The sequence below is a fragment of the Oryctolagus cuniculus genome, chromosome 17, assembly GCF_964237555.1.
Source record: "Oryctolagus cuniculus chromosome 17, mOryCun1.1, whole genome shotgun sequence".
Classification (NCBI taxonomy): Eukaryota; Metazoa; Chordata; class Mammalia; order Lagomorpha; family Leporidae; genus Oryctolagus; species Oryctolagus cuniculus.
The window spans coordinates 5,903,985-5,919,753 of NC_091448.1; the positions used below are offsets into that span (position 1 = coordinate 5,903,985).

Below are 15,769 nucleotides of genomic sequence, written 5' to 3' on the forward strand. Positions count from 1 at the left end.
GAGGTGAATTCCCGTTCCAGCGGAGCCCAGGGCTGCGAGCCGCTGTAACCTGAGCTCCGCTGTTCATGTGACCTGCTTTCTCTGGCTGGCTGGAGGGTCCTGGGCTTTGGGCCAGCCCCACCCTCTCTCCCTCCTCCAGGGAGAGGTCCTGGGGGCCTGCCCTCCTGTCCTTGGCCTGGATGGGGAAAAGCTGCGGTCTCCTTCCAGGGCCTCCTCCCTTGCTCCTAGTATCCTGGCTTCTGTATGGGGCTGTGCCTCCTCCTGCCACGGGCCAGATCTGGGAGGGGCTCTGGGCGGCCATCAGCCACAGGAGGGGACCAGGGCACCAACCCCACCTGGGAGCCAGGGGCCAGAAGACCTGATAAACAAGTGCAGATGCACACGGCCCCCATCTCCCTCGCTGCCTGGAGAGGCTGTGCCAGCCCGGCTGTGCCTTTGGCCACCGAACAGGCTGGCCTCCGTGTCTGCTGAGCCACCCCCACCCCACCCCCGCCCAGGACCTGCAGTTGCAGTCAGCCCCCCCCCACCCCGGACGGCCGCTGCCCGGCCCGGGCTCCAGGGGGCTGCTGCCCCCATGATCGATCCATCGATCGTTGTAATGTGTTCCGTGCTGACTCCGTTCTGTTCTGTCCCTCTCTCTGGCACTGCCAGCTGGCTGGTCCAGCCAGATCACAAGGGAGAGACATATGTCCTGTACCTGGGAGGTCCAGGGGTAGGGGGCATCCTCTCAGCCAAAACCGAGCCCTGCCTGCTCCTCCCACAGCCTCCCCCTCCCCCCACCTAAGCTGATTTCCCCTGCACCTTCAGATCTCAAAGCCTGGAGCCTCAGCCGTCCTGCTGTGTGTGATCCACACTGGGGAGGCAACCCACGCCCCCCACTTGGAGGAGGCAGCTCCGCAGGGCTGGAGACTTCAGCATGATCACATGGCCATCGCTGGTCACAAAAGGAACTCAGACTTGTTAAAAAAATTTTTTTGTTTTGTTCTGAAACAAGACCAGAATTGGTGGAGACCAGAAGTCCCCACGGTGCCCTCTGTACCTGCTCACCTCTTCCACTCCCCGGGGAGAAGCCACAGCTTGGCCTGCACCTTTTCCGGGCTTGGCTGCTTCCATGGGACTGGCAGGTCAGGCGCAGATGCAGTGTCACCAGGTGAGCAAAAGGGGCCCCAGGGGAGTCGGGCCACGGCCCCCTGTCCCCGGCCTCGCTGGCAGGGCAGCGGCCGAGCTGGAGGAGGCACCTGTGCCAGCCCAGGCCACGCCCGCCGCTCTGTCCCCTGGCACTGGCTGTCCTAATTCTGACCACGCTTAGTTTTCCCGGAGCTGAAGTCTCCACTCAGGGCGTCACACAGGACACAGTGAGGGGCTGGGCGGGGTGGGGCTCAGCTCTGGCGTCCTCCCTGCCTCCATCCAGAGGGGGTCTGAGCCAGGGCAGCTCCCCAGATGCACAGCAGGGGGCAGGGAGAAGAGGAGCAGATGGACAGTCAGGCCCAGGCCCCAGAAGACCACGGGGACCATGGTTGGCAGCACCCACTCCCACTTCGATTCCGCTCTTAGCTTCCGGGCTGAGTGACGCTCACATCCGCCAATCACGGAGCAGGTTGAATTCCCATCCCACCTGTAGAAGGAATTTACTGTGTGGTTTCTGTAGGTTATTTGCCCAGCTCAAAAGCCTGCTTCAAAGAGATGAGGGATACAAGGAGTGGCGGGTCTTTAAAAAGTCCGTGGAAAATGCATGGTATAAAAAAACTATGCATGAGCCGGCGCCGCGGCTCACTAGGCTAATCCTCCACCTAGTGGCACCAGCACACTGGGTTCTAGTCCCAGTCGGGGCGCCGGATTCTGTCCCGGTTGCCCCTCTTCCAGTCCAGCTCTCTGCTGTGGCCAGGGAGTGCAGTGGAGGATGGCCCAAGTCCTTGAGCCCTGCACCCGCATGGGAGACCAGGAGAAGCACCTGGCTCCTGCCTTCGGATCAGCACGGCCATTGGAGGGTGAACCAATGGCAAAGGAAGACCTTTCTCTCTGTCTCTCTCTCTCACTGTCCACTCTGCCTGTCAAAAAAAAAAAAAAAAAAAAAAAAAAAAAAAAAAAAAAAACCCTATGCATGGATTAAAAAAATGTGTTGCACCAAAATAAACTTTTTAAAAAATATATATTTATTTGGAAAGCAGAGTTAGAGAGAGAGACTCCATCTGCTGGTTCACTCCCCAAATGGCTGCAATGGCTGGGGCTGGGCCAGGCCAAACCGGGGAGCCAGGACCTCCATCCGGGTCTCCCACATGGGTAGCCAGGGCCCAGGCTCTTGGACCATCCTTGATGCTTTCCCAGACGCACCAGCAGGGAGCTGGATGTGAAGTGGAGCAGCCGGGACTCTAACAAGTACAAGCAGCAGCTTAACCCTCTGTGCCACAGCCCCGGCTCCGTACCTTGTCTTTAAATTCTGTTTTCTCATGAACTTTTGGAAGGACCCTGGTGTCTTGCAAGACCAGTTATAAATGTTTCCAGTTTGTTGTCAGAAAGTGAGCAGACCTTGGCCTGGAGCACGTGGCAGCCTATGGAACGTTCCAGAAGCATGAACCCCACAGTGAATGAGAAGGAAGCAGGCGAATGGCTGTTTGTGAGTTTTCTATGGAAGCAGCGTTTCTCCTCCCTCCTTTAGGACCTGCCCAGAGCTCCTGCCTGGAGCACTGTGTCCAAGGCCTCCCTGGAACAAGGACGCAGACGGGGCATTGTCAGCCTACGTCCCGAATGAACAAGTTCAAAGGGAGGTTGCAGATGGAGCCGCGACGACCCTAGCTACGGAAGAACAAAGGGATGGCAAGAGCCAGAGCAGCCTTGAAAAGGAGGAGAGAGGGAGTAGGAGCCACGGGCCAATGGGACAGGACAAAGAGGCCAGGAGCAGGCCAAACACAATCAGACCTGGCTGATTCTTGACAGTGGAATGACTGGACACCCACTGTAAGAGAGGGGGAGAGAGAGAGAGAGAGAGAGAGAGAGAGAGAGAGAGAGAGATGGGTGTTGTGGCAAGGCAAGCTAAGCCGCTGCATGCAATGCTGACATTCCAGATAGGGCACAGGTTCGAGTCCCGGCTGCCCCACTTCCCACCCAGCTCCCTGCCAAAGCACCTGGGAAGGAAGCGGATGATGGCCCAAGTGCTTGGGCGCCTGCCACCCACGTGGGAGACCCGGATGGAGTTCTTGGCTTCAGCCTGGCCCAGCCCTGCTTGTAGCTGTTGTGACCCTTTGAGATGCTGTTCATGGATTCAACCTCCGGCCCTGGATTTCAACTTGCAGATCCTGGGAGGCAGCCGTGATGGCTCAAGTCACTGGGTCCCTGACATCTGCATGGGGGACCTGGGCTGAGTGTTTGGCTCCCACCTTTGGCCTGGCCCAGCCCCAGCCATCGGAGGCATCTGGGGAGTGACCCAGCCGATGGGAGCTCCTGTCTCTGTCTCTCAAATAAATAAGTGAATCAATTCAAAACATTGGATTTCATTAAAATTAACCAACTTTCGTTCTGTCAAAGACACTCTAAGAGGCTGGGGAGATGACCCATAGCCTGGGAGAAACGTCAAACCACGTGTACTCCCCAGGAGGGGCCTTCAAAAACTTTATGGAAATGCATATTATGAAAAAAAAAACGCACGGATTTCAAAAACATTTTTTGTACCAAAACAAACACCTTTTTTTTTTTTTTTTGACAGGCAGAGTGGACAGTGAGAGAGAGGGACAGAGAGAAAGGTCTTCCTTTGCTGTTGGTTCACCCTCCAGTGGCTGCCATGGCCAGCGCGCTGCAGCCGGCGCACCGCGCTGATCCGATGGCAGGAGCCAGGTGCTTTTCCTGGTCTCCCATGGGGTGCAGGGCCCAAGCACTTGGGCCATCCTCCACTGCACTCCCTGGCCACAGCAGAGAGCTGGCCTGGAAGAGGGGCAACCGGGACAGAATCCGGCGCCCCAACCGGGACTAGAACCCGGTGTGCCGGCGCCGCAAGGCGGAGGATTAGCCTAGTGAGCCTCGGTGCCGGCCAAAACAAACACCTTTTAACGCCACCTTCCACAAATATTCGGAAGTAACCTTGAATAATAGGAACCTTCAAAACTCAACGGTAAAAAAAATCAGCCAGGTTAAAACTGGGCAAAAGGCTGGAACAGACACTTCCCCGAAGAGGCTAAACAGACGGCAGGAGAGCGCGGGGAGGGAGGCTCGGCCCCAGCGGCCACTCAGGAAACGCACGAAGCCGCCCCACTGCACCCTGCTGTGATGGCTAACACCGGGAGGGCCCCCTTCGCGTGGCCAGGGTGCAGAGCACCGAGAACAGGCAGGCTTGCGCGGTGGGAGGGCACCGCCGTGCTGCCTGCTGGGAGACCATCTGGTGCTGCTCAGAGCTGAGCATTCGCAAGCCCGGGGCTCTGCGCCTCCTTTCGCAGCCCCGGCACTGGGGAGCATTAGGGCAGACCTGGGTTGGATGGAGGGGGAGGGGCACTCTCCCCTGTATTGCAGGATGCTTAGCAGAGTCCCTGAGCTCCGCCCGTTAGATGCCAGCCGCACTCCTACCTGTGACAGTCAAAAATATCTTGAGCTGTTGCAAAGGGTTCCCCAGGGAGGGGTGGCGAGGGCAAAATTCCCCGCAGTTGAGTTTCGTTCACCTAAAAATCTTCTCACAAGTATCCGTAGCAGCTCTCTTCATAATTCCCGGACCCTGGGAACAACGCGAACATCTTCCGCTAGTGAGTGGGTGAACCGTGGTCTGGGGCAGGCGCCGTGGTGTAGCCGGTTAAGCCTCCCCCTGCAGGGCCTGTATCCCGTTTGGGCACGGGTTTGAGGCCCGGCTGCTCCACTTCTGATCCAGCTCCCTGCTAATGTGTCTGGGAAAGCAGTGGAGAATGGGTCCCGAGTACGTGGACCCCTGCACCCACATGGGAGACCCGGAAGACACGCCTGGCTCCTGGATTTGGCCTGGCCCAGCCTTGGCAGTTGTGGCCATTTGGGGAGTGAATCAGCAGATGGAGGATCTCTCTCTATAAATCTATCTTCCAAATAAATCTTTAAAAAAAAAAAAAAAAAACTACAGTACACGTGCACAACAGAACACTCCTCAGGAACCCAAAGGGGCGATTTTTTTTCTTTTTTCTTTTTTTTTGACAGGCAGAGTGGACAGTGAGAGAGAGAGACAGAGAGAAAGGTCTTCCTTTGCCGTTGGTTCACCCTCCAATGGCCGCCACGGCTGGTGCGCTGCGGCCGGTGCACCACGCTGATCTGAAGGCAGGAGCCAGGAGCCAGGTACTTATCCTGGTCTCCCAGGGGGTGCAGGGCCCAAGTACTTGGGCCATCCTCCACTGCACTCCCGGGCCACAGCAGACAGCTGGCCTGGAGGAGGGGCAACCGGGACAGACTCCGGCGAGGGGCGAATTTTTGAGGCACGCATCAAGAAGCATCTCACAGGCAGTATTCTGAGCGAAAGAAGCCGGCCGAGAGGTTGTATTCCGGATAATTCCGCTTCTACGACCTTCTCAGAAAGACGGAACCACAGTGACAGGACCATCAGTGGTTGGTAGGCAGGGACTGGCAGGGGGGAGAAGGACATGACACCCCAAAACCACCCTTGAGATTCTTGGGGTGACGGGATATTCCCGTATCCTGATTATAGCCGTGTTTATGTGAAAGTAAACACCAAAAACAAAGAAAAAATATTCAGTTTTACTATAGCTTAGTTTTTTAAAAAAGACTTGTTTATTTGAAAGGCAGAGTTACAGGGAGAGAGGCAGAGACCAAGGGACAGACCCTCCTTCCACTGATTCACCCCCCAAATGGCCGCAACAGCCAGAGCTGGGCCAGGAGCCCGGGACTCCGTCCAGGTCTCCCACGTGGGTGCAGGGGCCCAACCATCTCCCACTGCTTTCCGCGGCGCATTAGCTGGCTAGGAAGTGGAGCAGCCGGGACTCGAACTGGCAATCGGACGCCGGCGTCACAGGTGGTATCTTAACCTGCTGCTCCACAACGCTGGCCCTGTCATTTGAAGAAGAGCAAGCGAGCGGGTGGAATTAAGAAGAAAGTGAGTTCTTGTCTAGTTTTGCTCTGTTTCTGTAAGGGACCGTGTCCAGCTAGAGGCTTAGAGTCCAGCTCGACCTGGTGGAGAAAGAGAAAAAAAAAACCTGTTATTTATTAACCGTTCCCTCCATCGCCTATTTCTAGCTGATAGTGACTTCCGGAGAAGACAAATATTGGGGTACTTCAGTGCTGGGCGATGAGACGCAGTGCTGGGCGCCCGCATTTCTCCTCCCTCCCCTGCCCGCTGCCCCAGCACAGATCTCTGCACAGAGCCTCAGGGAGACCCCTCCCACCAGGCTGCTGGGAGCTCCCGTGGCAGAAGGGACGGCCAAGGTCCTTCCTGCCTCCTCTGTGAGGTCACTGTACCCCCCAAAGGCCCCAGCTGGTAGCACCCTCACAAGGGGAGTGCGTGTGGGGGAGACGCAGGCATTCAGACCACAGCACGGCCCGGTGAGCGGCTTCCCCGCTGAGTCGCCCAGGTGGGATGCAGCCGACCCAGACGCTGTCTTCTGGCATCGGATAATCCAGTCTACACCGTGGGCTGCATCCAGGTGGCAGCCGGGACAGCAGTCACAGAACCCGCAGGACCCGCCTGCCGGAGGGGGAGGTGGCAAAAGGCACGTGAGGGGCTGCGGGGAAACCCGGACGTGAGCCCCGGCTCACCACTCGCTGTGTGACGTCTGAGAAGTCACCTGGCCTCTCTGAGCTTCTGTATCTTCCTCTGAAACAGACCTTCCCGCAGGCTGACTGTGGCAGACAAATGCCACAGGGAAAAGGGGCCGGCGCTGTGGCACAGCGGGTAAAGCCGCCGTCTGCAGTGCTGGCATCCCGTAGGGACGCCGGTTCCAGCCCCAGTTTCTCTGCTTCCAATCCAGCTCCCTGCTAATGCACTTGGGAAAGCTGTGGAAGATGGTCCAGGCCTTGGGCCCCGGCACCCACATGGGAGACCCAGACGAAGTTCCAGGCTCCCGGCCAGCCCCCGCCATCGCAGCCATTTGTGGAGAGAACCAGCAGACGGAAGATTCTCTGTCTCTCCCTCTCTCTCTGTAACTCTACCTTTCAAATAAATAAATAAATCTTAAAAAAAAAATACGACAGGTAAAGTGAAAGTAAAATGGCTCATCTTTGCAGTCCTGGAGTCACTTTATTCCTTTACAGAATTGGGACGCACGGATCTCAAACCACATTTTTCTCTCTTTATGTTTGTTGGAGAGGCAGAGAGAGGAGAGAGACAAATCCGCCATCTGCTGACTCACTCCCCAAATGTCCACAACAGACAGGTGAGAGCTGGGAGCCAGCACCTCCGTCCAGGTCTCCCTAAAGGGGGCAGGGACTCAACTCCGGAGCCGTCACTGCTGTCTCCCATGGTGCACAGGGGCAGAGTGGACAGTGAGAGAGAGAAGTCTTCCTTTGCTGTTGGTTCACCCTCCAGTGGCTGCCGCGGCCGGCACACTGCAGCCGGCGCACCGCACTGATCTAAAGCCAGGAGCCAGGTGCTTCTCCTGGTCTCCCATGGGGTGCAGGGCCCAAGCACTTGGGCCATCCTCCACTGCACTCCCTGGCCACAGCAGAGAGCTGGCCTGGAAGAGGGGCAACCAGGACAGAATCCAGCACCCCGACCGGGACTAGAACCCAGTGTGCTGGCGCCGCAAGGTGGAGGATTAGCCTAGTGAGCCACGGTGCCGGCCTGCCACCCGGTCTTGCCCGAACGGCGGGAGCTGCTGTCGCATTCACTCCTTGAGACCTGAAACCAGCCAGCCCCACGCCAGGTCCTTCTCTCCTTTTGTTTTGCTTTTCTACTTGCTGACGCATCTAGGACAGGGTTCTGGCGTGGGGTGAACGGGCAGCCGGCGAGCTGGGTGTCCCTGCGAACCCACGATGTAGTGCTACCCCTCTACCTGCCAACCAAAACACTCCTTTCCCAGGATGCACCTGCTTCTTCTGGGACCTCAGCTGGAGGGGGAGGGAGAGAGGAGTGTCAGGAACATAGATGTTGAGCTCCGTGTGGAACTTGCGGAGTTCGCACAAAATTCCCAGGTGGCTTCATGCCTGTGGAGGCTCCACCCACTATCTCATCGAGAGGCCAGCAGTCAGGGGAGTGCTGCCCCACCCCGCCTCCTCCTCTGGGGCGTGCTCTGGACCATTCGTCATTGGCTTCTCCCCGTGCAGTGACCCAGGCTCAGGCTTGCGTGTGCACTCACTTTATTACCTGTTGAATCAAATTTTTAAAGATTTATTTATTTTATTTGAAAGCAGAGTTACACAGAGGCAGAGGCAGAGAGAGACAGAGAGGTCCTCCATCCGCTGGCTCACTCCCCAAATGGCCGCAATGGCCAGAGCTGGGCTGATCCGAAGCCATGAGCTGCAAGCTTCCTCCGGGTCTCCCACGTGGGTGCAGGGGCCCAAGGACTTGGGTCATCTTCTGCTGCTTTCCCAGGCCATAGCAGAGAGCTGGATTGGAAGTGGGGCAGCCAGGACTCGAACTGGCGCCCATATGGGATGCCGGTGCTGCAGGCAGCGGCTTTACCTGCTATGCCATAGCACCGGCCACTTTAATAAATTTTGTTATCACTTTGTACACTTTGTATGTGTCTGCACTTAGAAACCTTATCAGGGACTGGCATCGTTGTGTAGCAGGTAAAGCTGCCACCTGCAACTCTGGTTCAAGTCCCAGCTGCTCCACTTCTGATCCAGCTTCCTGCTAATGCGCCTGGGAAAGCAGCAGAAGATGGCCCAAATGTTTGGGTCTCTGCCACCCACATGGGAAACCTGGAGGAAGCTCCCAGAAGCCATCCAGAGAGTGAACCAGTAGATGGAAGTTCACTTTCTCTGTAGCTCTTTCAAATAAATAAATAAATAAATAAATAAATCTTTTTTTTTTTTTTTTAGATCTTATTAGGACCAGCTCTGTAATGTAGTGGGTAAAGTCACCACCTGCAGTGCCAGGATCCCTTATGGGCTCCGGTTCAAGTCCCAGCTGCTCCACTTCTGATCCAGCTCCCTGCTGTGGCCTGGGAAAGCAATAGAAGATGGCCCAAGGCCTTGGGCCCCTACACCCATGTGGGAGACCCAGAGGAAGCTCCTGGCTCCTGGCTTCAGATTGGCCCAGCTCTGGGTGTTGCAGCCATCTGGGGAGTAAACCAGCAGAAGGTAGAACTCTCTCTCTCTCTCTCTCTTTCTCTCTGCCTTTGCCCCTCTGTAACTCTGCCTTTCAAATAAACAAATCTTATTTTAAAAAAAAGATTTATTTATTTACTTGAAAGACAGAGTTACACAGAGAGAGGAGAGGCAGAGAGAGAGAAAGAGAGGTCTTTCATCCACTGGTTCACTCCCCAGATGGCCGCAATGGCCGGAGCTGCGCTGATCCGAACCCAGGTCTCCCACATGGGTACAGGGGCCCAAGCACTTGGGCCATCTTTTACTGCTTTCCCAGGCCATGGCAGAGAACTGGATTGGAAGTGGAGCAGCAACTGGATTGGAAGTGGAGCAGCCGGGACTAGAACCGGTGCCCATATGGGATGCCGGCACTGCAGGCCAGGGCATTAACCCCCTGCACCACAGCGCCGGCCCCTCAGATAAACAAATCTTAAAAAAATCTTTGTGCGAGGTAAGAGCCTGGAGTAAGAAGAGGACAGCGGGCCCCACGTTGTGCCCTGTTCACAACTCAGCGGTGCCAATCTGTCTCTGCCGCCGGACAGGAGGTCTTCAAGGCGTTCCTGGAGGTGTGCAGTCTCCTTCCACCCCGTGTTCCGCAGACCTGAGGCGCCTCTGTGTCCCGTCCCCAGGGCACACCCTGCGTGTGGAACCCATCTCCTGTGGGGGAGCCTGTGTCATTTTATAAACCAGCAGTGCCCCCCCAGCCCACGTCGCAAATGTGCAAGCGTAGCAAGATGGTACTTTCTAGAAGCAGCACTGCTGGGTCATTGACGTTCTGCATGTAGCAGATAGTGTCTAAAGGGTCTCTGCGGGGGGGGGGGGGGTTGTATCAGTTTGCAGCCCCAGCAGCAAAGCGCAAACGTGCTGTCTCCCCCCACCCGCACCCCCGCCCACGGAGTCATCAAACCTTCCATCCTCGGGGTCTGCCTGGTGCCAAGCGGGGTCTGGGTGCAGCTTTCAGACGTCTCTCCCACCCCTGGTGATGCTGAGCATCTGTCCAGCTCCCGGGCCTCGGGGTGGGCTCCAGCACTCGTCGCGCACTGCCTGAGGCCGTGGCCTTGCCTGCTGTTCTCTCCGCAAGACCCAGGACGAGGGTTGCTTGGCTGTCTTCAGGCTTCTCGCTGAGTTACTCTACGGAGGGACGGGCAGCAGGCTCAGGTTCTGTCTGCCCCGGGAGCCAGTCCTGGGAAGACCTTGCCATTCCCTGTGGGTGTCCAGCAGCCTGGGAATTGCACCTGCCAAATATGGCCTTCCTAGTTCCCCGGGAGACGGGAGCGGTTCAGACACACTTGCAACACGTTTGCAGGGAAAGGACCCAGCGAGACTGGGAGAGCGTGGCCATTGAGGGTGGGGGGATGAATAGGCAAGTCCTAAGCTGTGAACGAGAAAATGAGAGGAACCAGACTGAATGTGGAAGGAGTGGAGAAGATTTTGGGGGAGGTGAGGGAGCAGTGAGCCACGCAACAGGACAGGGACATTGGGAAAGTCCTCCCTGGAAACCTCGAGAGATGCACCTTGCAGCCCCTGCTGTGAGCTCGCAGCTCACGGCCACTCCAGGGGCAGTGCGAAGACCTTCGAGAGTCTGGAGTCGAGACACGCCCTTGGCTGTGCACGGAGGAGCAGCGAGATACTGGGAGAGGCCCAGGGACCCACACAGACCCTGGCTAGTGGAGTCTCTGGGTATCCTGGAGGCAGCCCAGGTCAGTTGCAGCTTAATTTCACGCTGCTCCCTGTGCTCAGTCTCAGGGAGGAGAAGAAGGGGACAGAAGCCAGGTGGAGTCCCTGGCTGGATTCCTGGACCCCTGGGGAGTTTGCGGGCCCGTTCTTTCCTGGCTCAAACACAAAGTGAATTTGCACTAGAAACTGCTGAGGCCCAGGCCTCCTGGAGCCCCTTGGAGGATTGCAGCGTCTGGGACACAGGACCTCGGCAGGAGCCGGGCTCTCGTACCTGCCAGCCACACTGGAGACGGGGAGCCTGTCTCAGCTCAACCACCGTCCACAGCCCGGCATCTCCGCTCCCCTCTGCAGCGGCCGTCCTGAGCTACACCTCAGAAGGGGGCTGCGGGCAGAGGCGCCCTCCATCTTGGGCCCCAACAGGTGCATTTGAGGCCTCTGAGGAGGAAGCACCCTGCGTGGTGAGTGGGCAGGTGGGACCTACAGGGTACCGGCTCCGGGCGCTCTCTTTCCCTGCTCCTCAGCCTCCCTGGGGGGCAGCACACACAGCTGAGGCCGTCCGTCCCCAAGGCCACCGGGAAATGTTTAATTGCTTTCTAAGAGAATTGTCACCTCCTTCTGGTATCCTCGCCCTCGCCACGCCTTCCCCAACCACTGGAGGTGCTGACTCCGGGAGGGAGGGCCGAAGACCTGCGCTCGCTGGCTTTGTCCCAAAGTAACCAGGAGCCCCGGGCTGCCGGGCAGCTCCCTTCTCCAAACACAGGGCTGTGCCGCCTTCACGGAGAAAAAGAGCCCTGTGTTTGGGGGAAGAGCCGTGCATTCTGCCGGGAGCCAGGCGCTGATGGGCAGCAGATGGATGATGGCCCGGGCGGGCTGAGCCAGCAGGACCTGGGAGCGAGCAGACAGCGCAAGCCCAGGCGGGCTGGAGCCAGGCGGGGAAAGTGAAATACTGGGCCGGTTGGAGGCCTGCATCCCGGGACTTAAGTCAGCGTCCTGTGTGACTGGATTTAGGCAGGACCTGGGAGAGGAGACCCCCAAATCTGTGTTGCTTCAAACATCTTAGGGATGTCGTCCTCACACACAGCCCAAGGTGGACATGGCTGGTTGGCCAGCGGCTCTCCTCTGCCCGGTGATTCAGAGCCTGGGGCGGCTCTGTCTCTGGGCCCTGCCATTCCCCAGGGCCTCCTCATCACCTGCCTCCAGCTGCCAGAGGGGAGGATCTTGCCCTGGCTCAGCAGCGGGGCTCTGCTCCCATCCTATTGGTGAGAACCCATCACGTGACCACACTGCCTCGCAAGGGCACCTGGGAAATATGGTCTCTGCTCCCTTAGGGACAGCTCTGCAGGGTGAAAGGGATGAGGGCGGTGGGGACTGTGGGAGACAGCGGGCCATCCCTAGCACAGGACGAAGCCCAGGTATTTCGGTTGGGGAGGGAGGGAGGGAGAGGAAGAGGGAGAAAGAGAGAGAGAAAGTCCCGGAAGGGCAGTTCGAGGGTCAGCTTGGGGAGACCTGCCCAGCTCACCTGCTGGAGACAGCTTCATTCTGCTTTTGCCACAGCCTGGAAGACCTGACGGCGTCAGAGCCGGGCAGAAACGCGGGGCAGGGTTAGCAGAGAAGCCAGTGTAGAGGAAACTGGGCTTGTCTTCTGGCCAAATCGGTGCCCCGCGTGGTTCCCCCAGCCATGGTGGGGCGACCAGGCCTCAGCTCCTGCCATAAGCTCCAGAGGTCTCCGGCCACCCTCTGCAGGCTCCTTGTTCTTGAAGCCCCAGGGAACCGGACCCTGAGCAGAGGCCCAAAGCTGTGCACAAGGGTGTCACCAGCTGTCCCCGTGTCATGGAGCTCACGCGCTAATGGCCCTGGCCTGCCTCCCTGACACCCCCAGCCCTGCACTCTGGAGTTCCCACCTCCCACTCTCCCACCTCACCCCTCCTCACACACACACCCCGAGGGAGGAGGCAGGCCTGGGCCCAGTGACCTCTGGACAGGCAGCCCCTGGGTTTGCCCTGGCCATCGCTTGGTCACCCGGCTCCTGGCTTGTCCCCACAGATGCCCTGACATGGGACACTGGGGAGCACGCAGAGGGGGGAAGACCCAGCTCCTGGCCCCATCTCTCAGCCTGGCCTCTTGCTTCCCTGAGGGGCTGATCCTTAACAGGTATCTTACCCCTCTCCAGGCCTGTTCCTTACATCAAGGCCAAGTGGAGCACCGCCTCTCCCCTGCAGCCGCACAGTGCCGGCCTTACCTGCCGGGCCTCCACGGAGCAGCACGGCCACTGGTACCTCTGCCCGCCTGTCCCCGCAGGAGCTGAGTCAGCCGCCTCCCCCTCAGCCCTGGCCTTTGCTGTCAGCCGTGAGTTGCAGGCCCTTGAAGAGGTCCAGAGGGTCCCTCTGTCTGCAGCCAATCAACTCAGTCCCAGCTCCCAGGGGAAGGCACCTGCCCGGCCTTGCACTTTTCCCCTCCCCTGGGGTCCTGGGGCTGGGGGCAGCAAGAGGCTTGGCAGGACTGTCCGCGGGCCACCGGCATGTGGGTGGTCGGAGGGCTTAGAAGGCCCTCAAGATTCTGAGTGCAAGGCCACAGGGTGGGGTTTGGCACAGCCAGGGTGGTAAGGCACGTGCCTGGGGGGGGCCTGCCCATCTTGGGCCTTGCAAAGATCAAAGCAAAATATCCTTCCTGCCTTTTTTAAAAAAAAAAAAATTGTTTATTTGAAAGGCAGAGCTAGAGGAGGGGGCAGAGACAGAGAGAGAATCTTCTACCCGCTGTTCACTCCCCAGATGGCTGCTGTGACGGGGCGGGCCCAGGCTGAAGGTGGGAGCCGGAATTCTACCCAGCTCTCCCACATGAGGTGGGGCCCGAGTACCTGGGCCGTCTTCCACTGCTCTCCCAGGTGCTCATACGGGATGCCAGTGTCGTACCTGCTATGCTTGCCCATACGTATCAAGGCCGTGGATAGCAGTGGCCACTTGTCAGGCCCTGAACAGGTGCACGGAGTCCGATGGTGAACCCCACAGCTTGGCTGGAGCACGGCTGGTGGGGTGCGGGGGCGGGGGTAGGCTGCAGAGACGGAGCTGAGAGGCCAGGAGCGGGAAGCCCCCCACCCCGGGCTGGCTACGCCGGGCAGTCAGGATTCCTCCCGGAGCAGAGGAGGGCTGCCCGCAGCGACAGAGCCAGGCCTGCATGGGGGAGGGGGGAGGATTCTGGCACCAAGAGAGGGTGGGACCAGCCTGGAGGAGAGAGGAGGGGACCTAGGGCTGCAATCCTGGAGCGGGAGGAAGGTCCAGGAGCAAGGCTCCCCCAACCCCACCGATAATCCACTACTGATTCCTTAATAACACCCAAGTGTGCCTCTGCCTGCTCTGCTTTGGCACCAAGCACTCTGCCAAAGGAGAGCTTTGTCTCGTAAGTGCACCGTTGGGCATTCGCTCCCCTGAGCCCTCCGCTTCTCCCTCCCAACCCCACATCCTCCGACCTCTGCCTGACACCAGATAGGGCTGAACCTGTATTGTAGCCACTGTGTTTCTTCCCACAGATGCACACCTTCTAAAAATATTTGTTTATTTGAAAGGAAGAGTTAGAGAGAGAGAGAGAGAGAGAGGTCTTCCTCCTGCTGGTTCACTCCCCAAAATGGCCGCAATGGCAGGGGCTGGTCCAGGCTGAAGCCAGGAGCCTGGAGCTCCATCCGGGTCTCCCACGTGGGTGCAGGGGCCCACAGACTCGGACCATCTTCCACTGCCTTTCCAGGTGCGTTAGCAGGGAGCTGGATCAGAAGTGGAGCAGCCGGGACTCAAATCGGCACCCATATGGGATCCGGAGTCTTTGACTTCAGCTTAACCCGCTGCACCTCCACGCCGGCCCCACATACACACTTATTAAAAAGTTCAGTTTCTAAATTAGGCGTAGGAAGAGACTATTAATCCACCAGAACAGTCCTAGCAATGTACTGTGACACAAGCTACCCCGGCAGCGTCTCTGGAGCTGTCCTGGAGCCGCGGCCACCGTGAGAGCGACCATGGCCCTTTGGCACCCGCGCTCAGGCCCCGGATGCAGGAGCAGGGGTGCGGGCGGCGGCTCGGATTGGCCACCGCTGCCAAGAGCGCTCTTTCAGGGAAAAGGCGAAAATTCTCATTTACCGAGAGAGAGGGGGAAAGAAACCACCGTCATATGGCGAGCCGCTGAGAGCCGCAGTGGGAGTGAATTTTCTGTCCTGAAGTTGGGGAGAAGGAAACCCCAAGGAGCGCTTGATGGAAGAAGGGGGGGGGGGTCTGTGTTTCACTCTCTCCTCCTGCCCCACCCACGCTGTTGTTTCTGCCTTGGCTGCTCAGCCCAGGACCCCACTGTACCCCCACCCCCACTGGAGGAAACAGGAGGGGAGGAGGCGGAGCCGCGGGACACTCAGAGGAGGTGTGGGGCCCCTGCCCACCCGGCCTCCGGCAGCGAGAGGAGCAGGGGTGCTGAGGGCCAGTCCCCTCCCTCCCTGGACTCTGTTGCCCGGTGATGTGTAAGAGGAGGCTGATGGAGCATCGTGGCTCCCGTCAGCTGTGGCCACACCCCCGCCACGTGGCCCAAGGTGTTCGCAGGAAGCAGAAACTGCACTTGGAAAAGTCAACAGCCACACCTGCTGCTCTGTCTGCCGGGCCGGTGCGGCCCTTCCACACTGTGGTTCTAGGGGAAACCGAGGCAGGAAGGGTGGGGCCGTGGCCAAGCGGCCATTTTGGGAGGCAGTTTCTTCTGCTTCTTTGTCTCCACAGGACCACGGAAGGAGTCCCGGACACCCAGCTGACCAGCAGCACCCAGGGGAGTCTGCATCACCACAGCCAGGGTTGCTGGCGGCCCACGCCCTTGTGGCTGCACCCCCTCCCCGCCCCCATAAATAGCCCTAGCTTTGCTTACGGAGTTA

The 15,769-nt window shown here is 58.6% G+C and overlaps 1 long non-coding RNA gene across 1 annotated transcript; it reads right to left on the reverse strand.

The window, feature by feature from the left end:
- Positions 1 to 5,706: 5,706 nt before the first annotated feature.
- On the reverse strand, positions 5,707 to 10,373 carry LOC138845949 (uncharacterized). Its single transcript, XR_011383264.1, has 2 exons — positions 10,109 to 10,373; positions 5,707 to 6,123 (listed from the first exon to the last, which is right to left on the reverse strand). It is a non-coding gene; the product is annotated as an uncharacterized lncRNA (long non-coding RNA).
- Positions 10,374 to 15,769: the final 5,396 nt, after the last annotated feature.